Raw genomic sequence first — 16,612 nt, 5'->3', positions numbered from 1 at the left:
CCCATGAACTGTAGCCCATCAGACTCCTCTATCCATGATTTTCCAGGCAAGGATACTGTAGTGGTTAGCCATTTCCTCCTTCAGGGAATCTTCCCAACCCAGGGATCGAACTCATGTCTCTTGCATTTCCTGCATTGGCAGCAGGTTCTTTACCACTGCACCACTCAGCAACTCTGGACTGCAGTATAAAATACATCCTCCCTGTATCTGAAGCAGATGGCATAAGTTTTAACTCAGTCCAGAAGTGTACAGCATTGTTCAGTTGCTCAGTTTTGTCAGACTCTTTGGGGCCCCATGGACTGAAGCATGTCAGACTTCCCTGTCCTCCACCATCTCCCAGACTTTTTGCAAATCTTTTTCCATTTAGTTGGTGATGCCATGCAAGCATCTTGCCCTCTGTCATCCCGTTTTCCTCATGCCTTCAATCTTTCCCAGTATCAGGGTCTTTCCCAGTGAGTTGGCTTTTTGCGTCAGGTGGCCAAAGTATTGGAGCTTCAGCTTCAGCATCAGTCCTTTCAATGAGTATTCGGGGTTGATTTCCTTCAGGATTAACTGGTTTGATCTCCTTGAAGTGTGAGGGGCTCTCAAGAGTCTTTTCCAAAACCACAGTTCGAAAGCATCAATTCTTCCTGCACTCAGTCTTCTTCATGGTCTGAGTCTCACATCTGTATAGGACTACTAGAAAATCCATAGCTTTGACTGTGTGACCTTTGTCAGCAAAGTGATGTCTTTGCTTTTTAATATGCTGTCTAGGTTTGTTACAGCTTTTCTTCTAAGGAACAAGTGTCTTTTAATTTCATGGCTGCAGCATTAGGAGTATCAATTATGTTTGGCTACTTTGCTTTAGATGAAATTAAAATTTGTACATATGTTAAGTATATTATACCATCTTCTTTTCTTCAAAATAACTTGTATATTTCAGAAAGGTGCAACATTGATGTGAATCCCAAGTTAGAGACATATTTGTTTCCGTTGGACAGTGCTTGATTCCTTTAATATCCCTACCCCTCTCTAAGTAGTAGAATAAGAATGGGATGTTTCTGTTAACCACCTAGACTTTATTATTGCATTAACAATGAAACTAGGACTTTCCTGGTGGCTCAGTGGTAAGGAATCTGCCTGCCAGCGCTGGAGACACGGGTTCAATCCCTGGCCCGAGAAGATCCCACGTGCCTCAGAGCAGCTAAGTCCGTGCACTGCAGCCACTGACCCTGTGCCCTAGAGCCTGCGTCCTGCAACAAGGAGAAGACCACAGTAAGAAGCCTGCTCCCTGCACCTGGAGAGTGTCCCCCACTTGCCATAGCCAGAGAAAAGCCCACACAGCAACGAAGACCCAGCATAGTCAAACATAAACAAAACAAACACACCCCCAGATAAAAAATAAATGAAACCACATTTATTTCTTGAGTCAACAGGTGGAACAGGACATTAGGCAGGGGGATGCCAAGGGTACAGAAAACTCAATCCCAGTACCGAAGATGTTCATGGGGCAAATTACCTTGGTTTCAACACTACACCTTGGTGAGATCTGTACTGCAAGAATTTTGGTGTTGACTTGTGTTTGTGAGTTTTCAGTCTTTGTCTTGCACCCACATTTAAACCCGTGTTCATCTTGAGAGTTTAATATATCATGGTTTTATAGGCGAGTCTATAAACCCAGAGATTAGCTCTACATGTCAGTTCAGTTCAAATAAAAATGGTCTCCCTGGTGAGTGGGCAGGGCAGGCTTCAGAGATGGTGACTCATAGGTTTATGGAAATTCAGACATTCGATCAAGGTCACTGAATGTGTTAGTGCCACAAATGACACGGAAATGTTGGTTTTCTGTTTGCACTAAGCATTCATCTGCCGTGTCATAACGCCCCTTGTTAATTTTTACTGGGATTCTAAGTCAAAATATTGGCCACAATGATCTGTCGAAAACCTTTGGTTTTTAAATACTCAAATCAAGGTAATTATTTTAATACAGTACTATAAATGAGAAATAACAGCTCCTAGTTTTCTATTTAATAGTGTTTCTCCAATTTTCTTTAAGAGACTGTATTGCATATTATTCTGGTAGATAGATTTTGTTTTGAGAAGAAATGATCCCACAGGTCTTTTTTCTATGATATTTGTGAAAGCTCTTTAGATTTTCCAAAAATATTCCATTCTATTCACATATTAATTACTAAAACACAACAAGGCGTCAGTTTTCCCTTTTAAATATTTATGTGGGTTCCTGGCTTTGAGAACTGAAAATATAGAAGTCCACAACCATAAACTAAAAGGTGGTATTTCACATTTTGAAAAGTGTTACATTTTGTAACAAGGCTCACCACAGGAATCATTTCTTGAAAAGGTTTAATGATCTATAAGTAAGTACTTAAATTCAATAAGAATGGCTTGTTATTTTGCAGGTAAAATATAGAAGGGAAAATTTAAAGTGGAGGTGTTAGTTGCTATCAAAAATTGGTGAAATCAGTCAAACTGGAGTTAAATGCATATATATGAGATGTATATAGGGCGTCTTTCTCAGTGTTTTATACTACATTAATGAGATAAAATTTTATTTACAAAAGTGAAAGGCAACAGTTCAAGGTCTCCAAGGGAAATAGTAATCTATCCTTTCAAGATCACAGATGCATATTGGGAATGCAATACTGTAAGTAATTTAAAGCTCCCTTGCTTTTACTGAAATTCATAAATCAAATTACTTTCATCTGGGAGTACAACATAAATGGAAATTTAGCTTTTGTATAAAATAGGAAAAGGAGCCAAGTTTTTACTTACCTTACCTGTCTGAAAGCATGCTCATCCCAGAGTCCTATAATATCTTGGAAATGTTTCAATGATTCTTGAAAATCTTTCAGGAATTTGGTCTTTAAAGTAGAGGGAGGTGGGAGGGGGGATCAGGATGGGGAATACATGTAAATCCATGGCTGATTCATGTCAATGTATGGCAAAAACCACTACAATATTGTAAAGTAATTAGTCTTCAACTAATAAAAATAAATGGGGAAAAAATAAAGTAGATTTTTCTTTTAAAGACAGGTGTATTTACAAACAGTTGAAGGGAATAAAAGACTCAGTTTCAGGAGTAATGAAGCAATAAATGTCAGAACCTAATAAGAATACAGTAGTACAATGAAAAATCATAGAAGAGAGAGAGAAAAAAGAGAGCAAGAGAGAGAGGGATCAGAATGTCACCATTCCTTATTAAAATTTATTTGCTTGCTTGTTTTATCATGGAGGTAACATGCACAGAATACAAGAGATAGAATTTTAAATTGTGTGTTGTTTAAAATCTCTTTCTTCTTAAACTACACAGATGTCTCTCCCAGGTTTGTTCATCTGTCAGATCTTCTTTGAGCATAAACAAACTGTTTTTTCTTTTTAAATATTCTAACTCTCGTTTTTTTTTTCCCATAAATTATAGCACAGTATAAATTTCTTCTCTACCATTTTATTCCCATAATGTGTCTCAAAAGTACTTTAAATATCAATGTAGTGAACCTCATTTTTTTACAAAGTTGTATTGTTTCCAAAAATAGGTTTATTCATTTGTCTATATCTGTCAGGGGTGTTTTAAAGTTTTCCTAAATTTGGTCATGGCTATTTCTTGTTTAATTTATCCCCTCCCATCTTAAGTTTTTGTTGTTTTAGTCAATAGATGCTTTTCTGTGAAATTCTCTAATATTTTTTATATGAAAACTAATAATTCCTTTATAATAATTGAATTCCTGTTATCTTATTAAATGTTTTCATACTTTGTATTAGCATTTTTTATTTGAATTTTTGGCATGCAATCAAATTTTAAGCCGATAGTGATACATGTTTATCCTGCTCTCTTTTATGGTTTATAAATTTTATTTATAATTGGGCTTGGCTAGTAATTCCTGTAAGATATTAAGTCATGTTGTAGCAATCCTTATATAGTTCCTATTTTTAGAATCAATGCCACTAAGGTGTCACTATTAAGCATGTGATTAAATAGAGAAGTAAGCGAGATTTCTTTTATCAGGCTGAATATAAATTTAGGAATATTCAGATTAATTTTAGCAAAAACGTTTATGGGATTTTCATAATAAAGAAGCAAACATATACTTCTTTCCTGAATTCACTCAATTTTATAAACTTGACTGTGCTTTCCCACCCTTCACTTTTTTTTTTTCCTTTTTTTATTTATTTATTTTTTCAGTGGGTTTTGTCATACATTGATATGAATCCATGGACTATTACTCAGCTGTTAAAAAGAATTCATTTGAATCAGTTCTAATGAGATGGATGAAACTGGAACCCATTATACAGAGTGAAGTAAGCCAGAAAGATAAAGAACATTACAGCATACTAACACCCTTCACTTTATAGTATGTTGCATCAATACTTTAGCAAGCTTCATTATTATTAATAAAAAGTGTTGCGTGTCTGTGGACCTACTAGGCTCTCACTCCACACTAGATTTCTGGTGTGGAGTGGGACCTGGAATGGCCCAACCACCTTCCAGGTTTTAAGAGTTTTCACAATCTGAAGATTCTTTTCTCACTCATGGACACTGTTTCCAGGTAGTGTGGCTTCCCAGGTATTTCTTGGGGTGCCCCGTCCTCTTCTGAATCAAAGGAAGTTCTGTGATCAACCTCCCCACTCATCTAGGTTCCTTTACCGTCACTAAAACCCAGCTATCTGGCCCGAGCCTCCCTTGTATATAAGTTGTGCGTACGTTTTGCTCACACCTTGGACTCACCCCTTCTAGAAGTGCTGTCTACACTGCTCTTCTCTTCAGTTCCTCATCTGTGACTCCCAAACATCTCATGTTAAACATATTCTCCCTTTGCAGATTATATCTCCATGTTTGTATGAAAATTTCACTTTGAAGTAGAGAGGGAAGGGATGAAATTTTTTTCTTTATTGATTATTTTAGTGATATTTAGGACTAAACAGAAAAAAAAAAAAAATCCGTCCCTGACAGCCATGCATATACACCAGCAGTCTCAGTTTATGTCTTTTTTCTCCTTATTAATATGATTATTCCATGTGGCTCTGACAAGCCATCTTCCCTTTCAGCATTGTTGTTTTTTAGTCACTCAGTTGTGTCCGACTCTTTCGTGACCTCATGGACTGCAGTCCACCAGGCTTCTCTGTCCATGAGATTTGCCAAGACACAAATACTGGAGTGGACAGCCATTCTCTTCTCCACTTTCAATGTTAGTGAATCTGAATATTTGGCAGAGGATGTGATATTTAGGAATTCAAAGAATCTTTGAAGAAAGGACAAAATGAATTTAAGTAGTGTGTAAGTGGGTTCATGTGCAGTGGGTGGGCTACTAGCAAAGCTGCAGCTCATATTATTGGTTATTATGTGCTGAGGACTTTGTGCTCATGTTTCTTCCAAGGACTTGTTGAAGTTGATCCTAAGAGGGTTAAGGGAAGCACCATGTGGGGAAAAGAATCCCAAAGTAATGGGGAGTGGTGTCTTATTCAGTTTGGGCTGTTGTTAACAAAAGTATCATAGAATAGGTGGCTTACAGTCAACATAACCATCTCACTGTTCTGGGAGCTAATAAGTCCAAGATTAAACTCTTGACAGTTGTTGAATGAAAGCTTTCTTCCTGTTTCATGGATTCTATCTTCTCTCTGTGTCTTCACATTAAAGACGGGACAAAAGAGCTGTCTGGGGTCTCCTTTACGAAGACACTAACTCCTTCCGTGAGGGCTCCACCCTCGTGATGCAATCAACGGCCAGTGCCCCCACCTCCTAACACTGTCACCTGAGGGATCAGGATTCAACAGGATGGATTTTGGAAGCAAGACATACAAGCATTTGATCTGTTGCAAAGGGTGCTGTCACATTTGTGAAAAAGAAATGAAAGACATAAGAAGTGCAAAATAAGGCAGGAAGAGCAGAGAAGACTGGGTAGATAGATTTGTGGTTTACATGGAGTGGTCCAATTAAGGAAAATTCCTTCTGGCTTGATGAAATGGCACCTCAGAGCTATGACCAGCTCCTGACAGGAGCAGGTTTGAGAGGGAGAGGGATGTTTATGTAGAATCAGAGGTGGACAGCTCTAATGTTCAGTTCAGTTCAGTTCAGTTCAGTTGCTCAATCGTGTCTGACTCTTTGCAATCCCATGAACCGCAGCACTCCAGGCCTCCCTGTCCATCACCAACTCCCAGAGTCCACCCAAACCCATGTCCATCGAGTTGGTGATGCCATCCAACCATCTCATCCTCTGTTGTCCCCTTCTTCTCCTGCCCTCAATCTTTCCCAGAACCAGGGTCTTTTCAAATAAGTCAGCTCTTTTCATCAGGTAGCCAAAGTATTGGATTTCAATGTTCACTAATGTTCACTATCAGCTATTTATTATAAACTTTTCAAAATTGTTACAAATAATTATAGGCTTGCTAAATTGGTACTTAAGTTTTTTTTTTTTTTCCTAATTCTAAGAATCATTGACCTGATCCATCTAAAGGATTTGTCTTTCTTTTTTTCTTTTTTTGGCTTGTTTTCATTTGTGTGAGACTCTATTATGTAAGAGGTGTATCATTCAGTGGAAAAAAATATAGACAAATGACAAGTAGTCCCTTATAAAAAGCTTAATAAAAGAACTTTTGAAAGAAAAACTACAGAGTGAATATTAACCTTCGTGTCAACTTTAGACATTAATTCTTTTAATGCTAAGTAATACTGAGTATTAGTATGAGTATAATTAAGTAACTTCTAGCATTAAGTTATATTAAGTTCTAGTAAGTGATAAATATGTTTTGCATAGATCTATTTATAGTATACTTTACATATTTGTTGTCTTAAATGTGCTGGCATAATAATTCTGTAAATCCACCCTGGAACTTCTGTTTTGTCATGATTGTATCACTCATTTTTTTTAAACTACAATTAATTGAAAGAAACTATTTTCTATGGAGATTTTTTTAATTGGAAACATAATACTAATTTAAATTACCTCTCAAAATGTCTAAATTTTTACATATTATTTTTTCCTCACAAATAGTGCTAATTTTAAATGTTCTTATTTAATTTCCTAGACTGTATTGATCTGACCAAAACCATCATAGTTTTAACTGCCAACTATATAATGTGCATAATTACAAAAATAATATATATACATGAAACACACATATCTGCCATATATCATATTTTATATGTGTTTCATGTATACATTTTCCAAACTTCTGCTTTTTAAATTTAATTGGTATTTATATTACTTCCATTTTTATATCATTAGATTTTGACATTATTAAAACATTGAGTGAAGAGAAGACAAAAGTATTAAGTTTCATTGATCAACTGGACATTATGCTGGGTATTTAATGATAGGTAATTACATTTAATCACAGATAAATATGAAAAATGCAATGTATTTATTTTCTAATATAGCTCATGTTGTCTTCCATCTATATGCATAACTTCTTATACATGGTAAAATAATAATTATATCCATATTTTAAAATATGTTAAGCAATTTAAATATCATCTATTTCAATGGCTAATCACCTAAAATTAAAATGATGTGCTTTTTGTTTCCTCCCTTTAAAAAAGTCACTACTCATTCAGTCAGATGCCTTTCCTCCTAGTTTACTCTGGGTATAGACGGAGATCAGTTCAGTTCAGTCGCTCAGTCATGTCTGAGTCTTTGTGACCCCATGCACTACAGCACGCCAGGCCTCCCTGTCTATCACCAATTCCTGGAGCTTGCTCAAACTCACGTCCTTCGAGTCAGTGATGCCATCCAACCATCTCATCCTCTGTCATCCCCTTCTCTTCCTGCCTTCAATCTTTCCCAGCGTCAGGGTTTTTTCCAATGAGTCAGCTCTTCACATCAGATGGTCAAAGTATTGGAGCTTCAGCTTGAGCATCAAGCCTTCTAGTGAATATTCAGGACTGATTTCCTTTAGGGTTGACTGGTTTGATCTTGCAGTCCAAGGGACTCTCAAGAGTCTTCTTCAACACCACAGTTTAAAGCATCAGTTCTTCAGCCCCCAGCTTTCTTTATAGTCCAGCTCTCACATCCGTACTTGACTACTGGAAAAACCATAGCTTTGACTCTATGGACCTTTGTCAGCAAAGCAATGTCTCTGCTTTTTCATATGCTCTGTAGGTTGGTCATAGCTTTTCTTCCAAGGAGTAAGCATCTTTCAATTTCATGGCTGCAGTCACCATCTGCAGTGACTTTGGAGCCCAAGAAAATAAAGTCTTTCACTGTGTCCATTGTTTCCCCATCTGTTTGCCATGAGGTGATGGGACAAGCTGCAGAGGGAGACACATGCCGGCTTACTGTGTTTCTTGGCGTGAGGGTGGTGTGAGGATGTAAAGATTCTTGGGACACTGTCTTTTCTAGACCAGCCCTCATCTGCTTAATCGTTTTCTGCTCTGGGAGATCATATGTAAAAAAAAAAAAAAAAAAATCTGTGACTCCTAGAATAGTTTATCTCAGAACTCAGGGTTCTCCCAGATAAACACTCGCCCAAGTCTATGCTCCCCAAGGTGGTTTCTCTGCTGGTTCCTCCGTTTGTTTGTTGGCTTTTATACTCCAGTCTCTGCCTGCCCTTGGGGTCTCTGGTGAAATGTGAGCAGAGGAGTCCATGGTCTGATTTATATTTTAGAAGAAAGATTTACAGGACGACTTTAGTTAATGTGTCAAGAAAAGTCTCTACAGGAACAAGGGCAAACACAAGGGCACCGCTTAGGAAGCTGCTGCTATATTCTTGGTTGCCTCACTAGGGAGCAGGTTAGAGTGTTCCTTTTGAAGGTAGAATGAAGAGAGTTTGCTAACAAAGTGGATATGGGTGAGAGGAACAGAGTAGCTGAGATGGCTGATACCATGGTGGTGGAATTGAGTACCCAGAAGGATAGCTAAGAGAAGTCTGGAGGAAAACAGTGACTTGGAAAAGAAAAATAAAAACAAATAAATAAAATAGGAGCTCATTTGTGTACTTGTTAAGTTTGCAGTGCCTATGAGGCATCTACATGGAAACAGAGGAGATCTCAGCTCTATGAGCCACCAATCAAAGGGAGCAGTCTAGGCTGGGGAAATAAATCTGGGGCTCATCATTTCATCTGTTGTATTTAAAGCCATAAAACCAGTGAAATTGTCAAGAAAATATGAGTAAATAGGAAAGAGAGGGTAACAAAAGCATTTGTTTTAAATTTTTTATGTGTTTGGTTTCTAGCATTGCTTTTCAATTAGTCATTACTGTGTGAATTTGTAAGTTATTTTGTGTAAACAAAGCAAGGATAGTGTCAAGTCAGCTTTAATTAGCTCATCATTTTTGTCACAACTAACAGAGTTTAGCTTCTAAACACAAATCCATGAAAACATTTAAATGTATATCACATTTTCTTTTTTTTCTATAAAATGATAAAGTCACTAAAGCATATATTGCAGTATATTTGTCTTATTAGGTTTTGTAAATGACTTGAAGATTAATGACTTTAGATCACTTAGCTAGACTTATTCAATTAATAGCTCCCTGGATAACATAAGAATTATGCTTGAACATTTTAACTAATTTTGGTTAGTTTTTAAATTTTTTATTAAGATTTTATGTTTAAATTTTATGGGATGAAATTATACAAAAGTGTATATGAAAGCACCTAAGTGCTTTGACTTAAAATTTCCTACTTGTTTTGTTTTGATTGATTTTTTTTTTCACTTTTATTCTGTGTACATCCTCTTTTCTTACACATGGGAAGTGAAAAGTGAAAGTGAAAATCACTCAGTCCTCTCCAACTCTTTGCGACCCCATGGACCGACTATACAGTCCATGGAATTCTCCAGGCCAGAGTACTGGAGTAGGTAGCCTCTCCCTTTTCAAGGGTATCTTCCTGACCCAGGAATCAAACCAGGGTCTCCTGCACTGGAGATGGATTCTTTACCAACTGAGCTATGAGGGATGCTCTTGTACATGAATGTGCGTGTGTATAGTACTTAATTGCTTGCTTGCTTCCTCGTCCCCATCCTCAGACTTTAGCAATGTAAGAATGATCTAGATTTTCTTTTCAAAGATCCTTTCAATACAGAAATTAATCAAACATTGGTTGGCTTCCCAATTTATAGTAGGATGATTCTGCTTGTTTCTGAAAATCACAGTCTGTACTGCACAAGGATCTGTATCGCATATGAGTCCACGGAGTAACAGAGTGTTCGGCAAGAGTCAAAGTCAAGAGTGACTTACTCAAGGGTCCACTTGTAGCTTCTTTCCATCTCCCCTTTGTCCTTTGAACAGTTTCTAAGATATGCTGGGGACAAGCACACTGCTTGCAAGATTTGAAGCATTTAGAAACGCCACCTTATCCATTTGGTTAGTCTTGTAATGAATGCCAGGAATGGTCTTGAAGAGAAAAGAGGTGACCTATGTTCATTTGGGATGCACGTATATATTTTTTCCTGTGTTTCAGGGTGTGATGAGATGACCTCGCATCCCTTCACCGTGATGGACGCAGAACTTGGTGATTGATGTAGAATACAGAGTGTCTTTAAGAACCAACTTTCCAAACCCTGCGTGCACTTGTGCATTTGGCTTCTGGTCTACCACAGAATATCACAAAAAGGGGACAGAGAACATGTAGAGAGGAGAATAAACACCTCCTAGTATGATTTTCAAACTCTGCGTCTCGGGACTCTGGATTCTTTGCAGTTGCCTCAGGAACCTGTTGGAGCTTTGGGGAGTAGGGGCTGAGAGGGAGGAGAGAGTTAACGCCCCTGGCCCTGACCTTTGTTTTGTCAAGAGAAGTTTCACTTTTTAATATTTTTAAGTGAGAATTTTATACATCATTTCATTTTTTAAAGCATGACTGAAAAATAGAAAGATGGGACCTCATTGTGAGATATCACAGAATGATGGTTCTTTCCAGCTCTCCTTTCTCTCCACACCAACTTGGTCTAACCTCTCCTGCACAACCATTCCTTCTGTACTTTGAATAATTGGCTAATAAATCTGAAACTAATTTGGTCTAAAGTGTTAATGGCTGATAATGATTTAATGTGTTTCCCCACCCAGGGAATGCATTTGCATTTTAATAGAGGTCTTCCTGGCAATTTTCTTAACTCAAAAGAATGACTTTAATGGTGGGTGTTTGAGGTGCAGTGGGGACCAATTTTTAGAAGAGGAACTTTTTCAGTGTCCCTGTAATCACACCATGCCATCCAGGCAGCTGGATATCACCACCACTAATGCCTGCTGGCTTATCCTGGTAGGAAATTTTATGGTTTGTGTGAGCCTCCCATGCAGGTCAAGCACAAGTTTTGAGAACTGTATTCTCTCATCCATCTATACTGATGTTTCCTAATATATGTCAAGATTAGACCTCTCTGAAGTAAAAACTTTAGACATTATAGTCATAAATATACCTCAGCAAGGTAAAAAAAAAATTTTTTAAAGTCAAGTCAACAGTCCTAAGAGAAAGAAGGAAGCAAAGTATACTTAGCATCCCCAGTTAACAGAGAAAAAGGAAACTGTAGTCCTTATTATCCATTTGTGAACTGTTTACTCATTACTGAATAGAGAAAAATCTGCAAATCTTCTCATCAGAAATAAATGACTATCATCTTATGTTAGTATTCCAAAACCTCTTTATTTTTCATTCACTCATCTTCTTCATTCACACCAGGTAAACATCCCTGCACCCAATTGGCCACTTCTGCATTGATATGGGACAAAAAAAAAAAAAACAGTTCAAAGTTAGAATTGAATTTGTTTTTCCCTTTTGTTAGTTGAGATATAATTGACATATAATATTATGTCAGTTTTAGAAGTAAAACATAATGAGTCAATATGTAGATATATTGTTAGATGACCACTGTAAGAAGTCTAGTTGATATTTGTTACCACATACATTGCAGATTTTTTCTTTTTATGATAAGAACTTTTAACACCAAGTCTCTTAGCAACTTTCAGATATTCAATACAGTGCTGTTAACTATAGTCACCTTGTTATAACCCTGTGACTTATTTTATGACTAGAAATTTGTAACTTTTACAATCTTCACCCATTTTGCCCCCATTCCACCCCCTGCCTCTGGCAACCAATAATTGCCAATTTCTCCTCTCTATGAGCTTTGTTTGTTCAGATTCCACATATAAGTGAGATCATGTGGTATCTGTCTATTCCATTAGCATAAGGCACTCAAAGTCCATCCACATTGTCTCATATGGCAAAATTTCATACTTTTTTATGGCTGGGTAACATTCCATTGTGTGTGTGTATTATATTTTCATTTATCATGGAACACTTAGGTTATTTCCACATCTTACTGAGTGTGAATAATGCTGCTGAAGAGAAGGGCATGTTTTTGTTTTTTTGGATTAAGAACCCAAAACAGGTCTTGCTGGATCATATGGTAATTCTACTTTTAATATTTTGAGGAAATTCCATGCTGTTTCCACAGTGGCTGCACCAATATACACATTCCCATCAGCAGTGCATGAGTGTTCTCTTTTCTCCACATTCTCATAAGCATTTGTTATTTGTTGTCTTTTTGATGATAGCCATTTTGATGTGTGAGGTGTTATCCCATTCTGGTTTTGATTTGCATTTCCCTCATAGTTAGCAATGTTAAGTATACATGTCATGTACCTCTTGACTATCTATATCTTCTTCAGACAAAAATACTTATTTAGATTCTCTGTCCACTTTTCAGTCAGATTAGTGAGTTCTTTGGTTATAAAGTTTCATAAATGTTTAATATTTTTTGGATATTAACCCCTTATCATAATATATGGTTTGCAAATCTTTTCTGCCATTCAGTAGGCTGCCTTTCTATTTTGTCAATGGTTTTCTCTGCTGTGCAGAAGCTTTCTGGTTAGATGTGGTCCTACTTATCTTGTTGCCTTTGCTTTAGGTGTCTTTTTTTTAATGTTTCTAACTTGGGGATTATTGGACAATTTCCACTTGTGTCACATACTATTTGAAGCTTTTAAATATTCAAAAAAGGGCGTTGGGAATGCCCGATAGAAAATGACCTGGCCTATACTCAAGTGCACTCATGCCCTGTGGCCCCCTCAGCCAACTGAAAATGATGGTTTTGTCCTGAAAATCATGAGTGGAAGTCAAGGACTAGGGAGTTCACAGATAGTCAAGCCCAAATAAATGATATAGAGGAGACTCAGTGATCGAAGGTCCCGGCTTCAGTGATGGACAGCCTCATAGAATTTCAAGGGGGTCAGTCATTTCCTCTTCACAGCTCTTAACATGTGTTTCATAGGATTTCTCATGAATAAATGTTCTCTGTAACACTTTCACTAGGTCACATTTTTCTTTTTGTGTGGTTATTTTTTAATATTAATGTATTTATTTTTGATTGGAGGATAACTGCTTTAAAATACTGAGTTGGTTTCTGCCATATATCAACATGAATCAGCCAGGTCACATATTTTAGATCACTGACTTGAGATGGAAAATTACCTCCCATGGGATGAACATGCCAAGCACCCGAGTCCAGAGTTTTCCCATAGTAGGCACTTAACAAAGCAACTTGTTATTTTTGGCATTGTAACCTTGTTGTCAATAATAATTGCTGCCATAGAACCAAAATTCATTGGTCAGGGTGCTTTCTTAGATGTTTGAATCCTGTCTTTGAAGGGAAAGGTGGGGAAACTTTTGAAGAGAATTCCAGAAGAATTCTTTTGAAGTTGCTTTCAGGCTCAAAGTCTTTATTAGAGTTTTTAAAAAAGATGGAGGGATAAGAAAAAAGAAAGAAGAAAAACTCTCTACCTACCACAGTCCTAGAAGTATAAATTGGCCTTTCCTATTGTGGCAATATTTTCTGTTAAGTGGTATTTCAAATTTAGTACCAATATATATATATTTTTTTCATTTTCCTCTGTCCTTTGTTGAAAAACGGTCAAATTTTTCTATTATACCTTTTTCAGGATAGTTGTTCCAAAAATAGTTTCTCTGGAAGTCAATTTTGCTTTACAAAAATAAAAGGCACCATTCATATCTTTGTTTGAAAATGTAGGTGATAGGAAAGAACCTGTTATCTAAGGATAACTGATACTAAAACAAGGCCACTTAATTGCCTGAAAACCTGAGCCAGATTCCTCAATTATAGTTGAAACAAAGGTTTATTCTGGCCTTCAGTTTAAAGGATAAACAGAAAATGACTCAAATGAATGGTGTTTCCCAAGTCTAATTATTCTGGCAATCTCATTCGGTAGTGTCATTTGCAAAAAGGCCATTTTTGAAAAAATTGTTCAGAGTTTCACACGTTTTGCAAAGACTTTTCTTACAAGCATTTGTTATTAATACTTAAATAAAATTGGCTTCTGAAACCTCATATCATCCTTTTTTCTCAATTTTCTTTTCATCAATGGTTTGCTAACCCACATGCCTGAGACACATTTATCCATCACTGATATCACTCAAGTGTACATACATCCAGCACACACTCAGCGACCTCAGTATCTAGTATGGCCTCTCAAAACATGAACATGGGCTGTTTTCTAGCTATAAATTATTTTTAGTCATTTTATGCAACTATTTTATCACCTCAAATTTACCCTGGCACACTTACTACCTGTATTTTTGAATTACTCCTTAAGTCTCTGTACCTCTTAACCTATCTTTTAAAAATATATTCTATCTTACCATCTTCCTAGGCTATGTTTTGCTCTCCTCAAATTTTCCAAATCACTATTTTTCAAGTCAGCTTAGTTGCCTAATCAAAATACCTAGTGGTATCTTTATTTAGTTAACTCTGAGTTTAGTACTAACATTTCTAAAATGACCTGGTATTTTCTGACAGTCCCATTTCTTCTTACTATTTCCAGTCTTTTATGGCTTAGGTCATCGGAAGTGTATGCTTATTCTGAATTTTTATTTAAATGCTGTTGCTGTTATTATGTCTATTTGTGTTCAGTTTGGGGCCTGTGTGAACACCATCTTTATTTCCCATCTGCTCTCTCTCCCTGCTGGAGGTTTCTCTTGTGGAGTATCAGGATTCACCCACTGGGACCTCGCACACGTAGGAATGTGGCTTGCCACTAGTTCCCTCATCCCATGGACAACACCCTGGTTCCTGTTTGGAAGCTGGGGCTTCTCTAAGGGACTTGATAATTTATGGAAGGACCTTGACTCTGATTGGCTGTATCCATTCAGGTCTACAGCCCAGACTCCTCTCCCCACAGGAACCTCTGATCTTGACCCCAGATTTTCAATCCTTCCCTGAAAAGGGGAAGCTATTTTTTCTATTTTTATTTTTACCCTTGTCACTGTCATAACTTCCAGGTTGTTCTTCTAATTTACTTTCCCCAGAACTGCTGGTGTGATCCCCCTGAATCTCACATCTGATCATATTAAGTCACTTAATAAGGCCTGTTGATGACATTCCTCAAAAATCAAGACATGTTCTTAGCAATTCAGTCCCTGTCACTCTAACCCCAACCTCTGCCAAGCTTCAGTTGAACAGATTACTCATCACTTCATGAAATTAGAAGCTTTTATGACTTTCCTTTAAGTTAATACTTTCATTGGGCTGACTTTTCTGTTTATAAGGGTTTTCTCCACGTGGTCAGTACAGTTGATTGTGTTTATTTCAATCACAACTCACTGCATTATCCTCCCCCAACTCTTCCTGGTGCCTCTGAACCAGGACTCTTCTCTGTGTCTCTTCTGTTGTTTTCAGATGCTTCTGTCTCTCTCTGCTTCTGCCAGGGCAGTGATGAGGGATGATTTATCTTTATTTCTTCACTCTTAACATGTTGTTGTGTTGTTTTTTATGGACCAGAGGCTTAGTAAATATTTAAAGTGATTTGAATGTGGCATAAGGTGACCTAATGGATGTTGACTTAAACATTATTTATTTACAGTTCAGTCCATTCAGTACGGAATGCAAGAATTTAAAAGGTCACAACATGGAAAAGGATTTGATTTGCTTCTTATTGTTCCTTGCTAGAGAATAAAAAAAGAGAAACATTTAGCTCAAGTATATCCTGGAGCTTTCAAACTGTTACCACTGTGCAGATGATACCCAGACACGTGTTGCCTTCTCCCTGAAGAGATTATATTTCATAGGGGTCTCCTAAGCACTATGCAGAGGTTCATTAAAGGAATTTGTGTGTTGAGCAGGAAATGCCACCCTGGACCTAACCAGGATGATGTCCCAAGAATGGAATCAGAGGATGCTTATGTAATGTAAGTGCACCCAAGTGATCCTGATGCAACTCATCTATCAAAAAAGATTCCCACAAAACTAGGGATTCTTTAATTTAAATATAATTAAGCATCCTCATTTTTAATTGTATTTTGAATTACTAGTTTTAATGCACTAATTTATAATTTCATGGACAAAGTTGTCTGAAAAATTGATCAGAAGCATTTATTATTCCTACAGCTCTGAAGTCAGTTGATTATACTCAGCACAACATTACTTAGGTTGGGACCTGATGTTCTTTCTCTCTTAAGGACATATCTTTTCTTTTTTTTTCCATTTATTTTTATTAGCTGGCCATGTGAAGATGGAATACAGAGAGATTTCCAGCAGGTTTTGGTTAAAAGTATTAACGTTGGATTGTAGTAAAAAGCCAACAGACATTTTCCTTCACTCTGTATAGGACATATCTTTTCTAAGCAACCAGAGCAAAGGTAAAATGTCTGTTGGCTTTTTACTACAATCCA

General features: G+C 37.0%; 1 protein-coding gene across 1 annotated transcript in view; it reads left to right on the top strand.

The window, feature by feature from the left end:
- Positions 1–16,612, top strand: part of CSMD1 (CUB and Sushi multiple domains 1) — a 2,005,298-nt gene that overhangs the window by 272,249 nt on the left and 1,716,437 nt on the right. The window lies entirely within an intron of this gene.

This window comes from Cervus canadensis, chromosome 31, assembly GCF_019320065.1.
Source record: "Cervus canadensis isolate Bull #8, Minnesota chromosome 31, ASM1932006v1, whole genome shotgun sequence".
Taxonomy (NCBI): Eukaryota; Metazoa; Chordata; class Mammalia; order Artiodactyla; family Cervidae; genus Cervus; species Cervus canadensis.
This window is presented reverse-complemented; position numbering and strand designations above follow the sequence as displayed.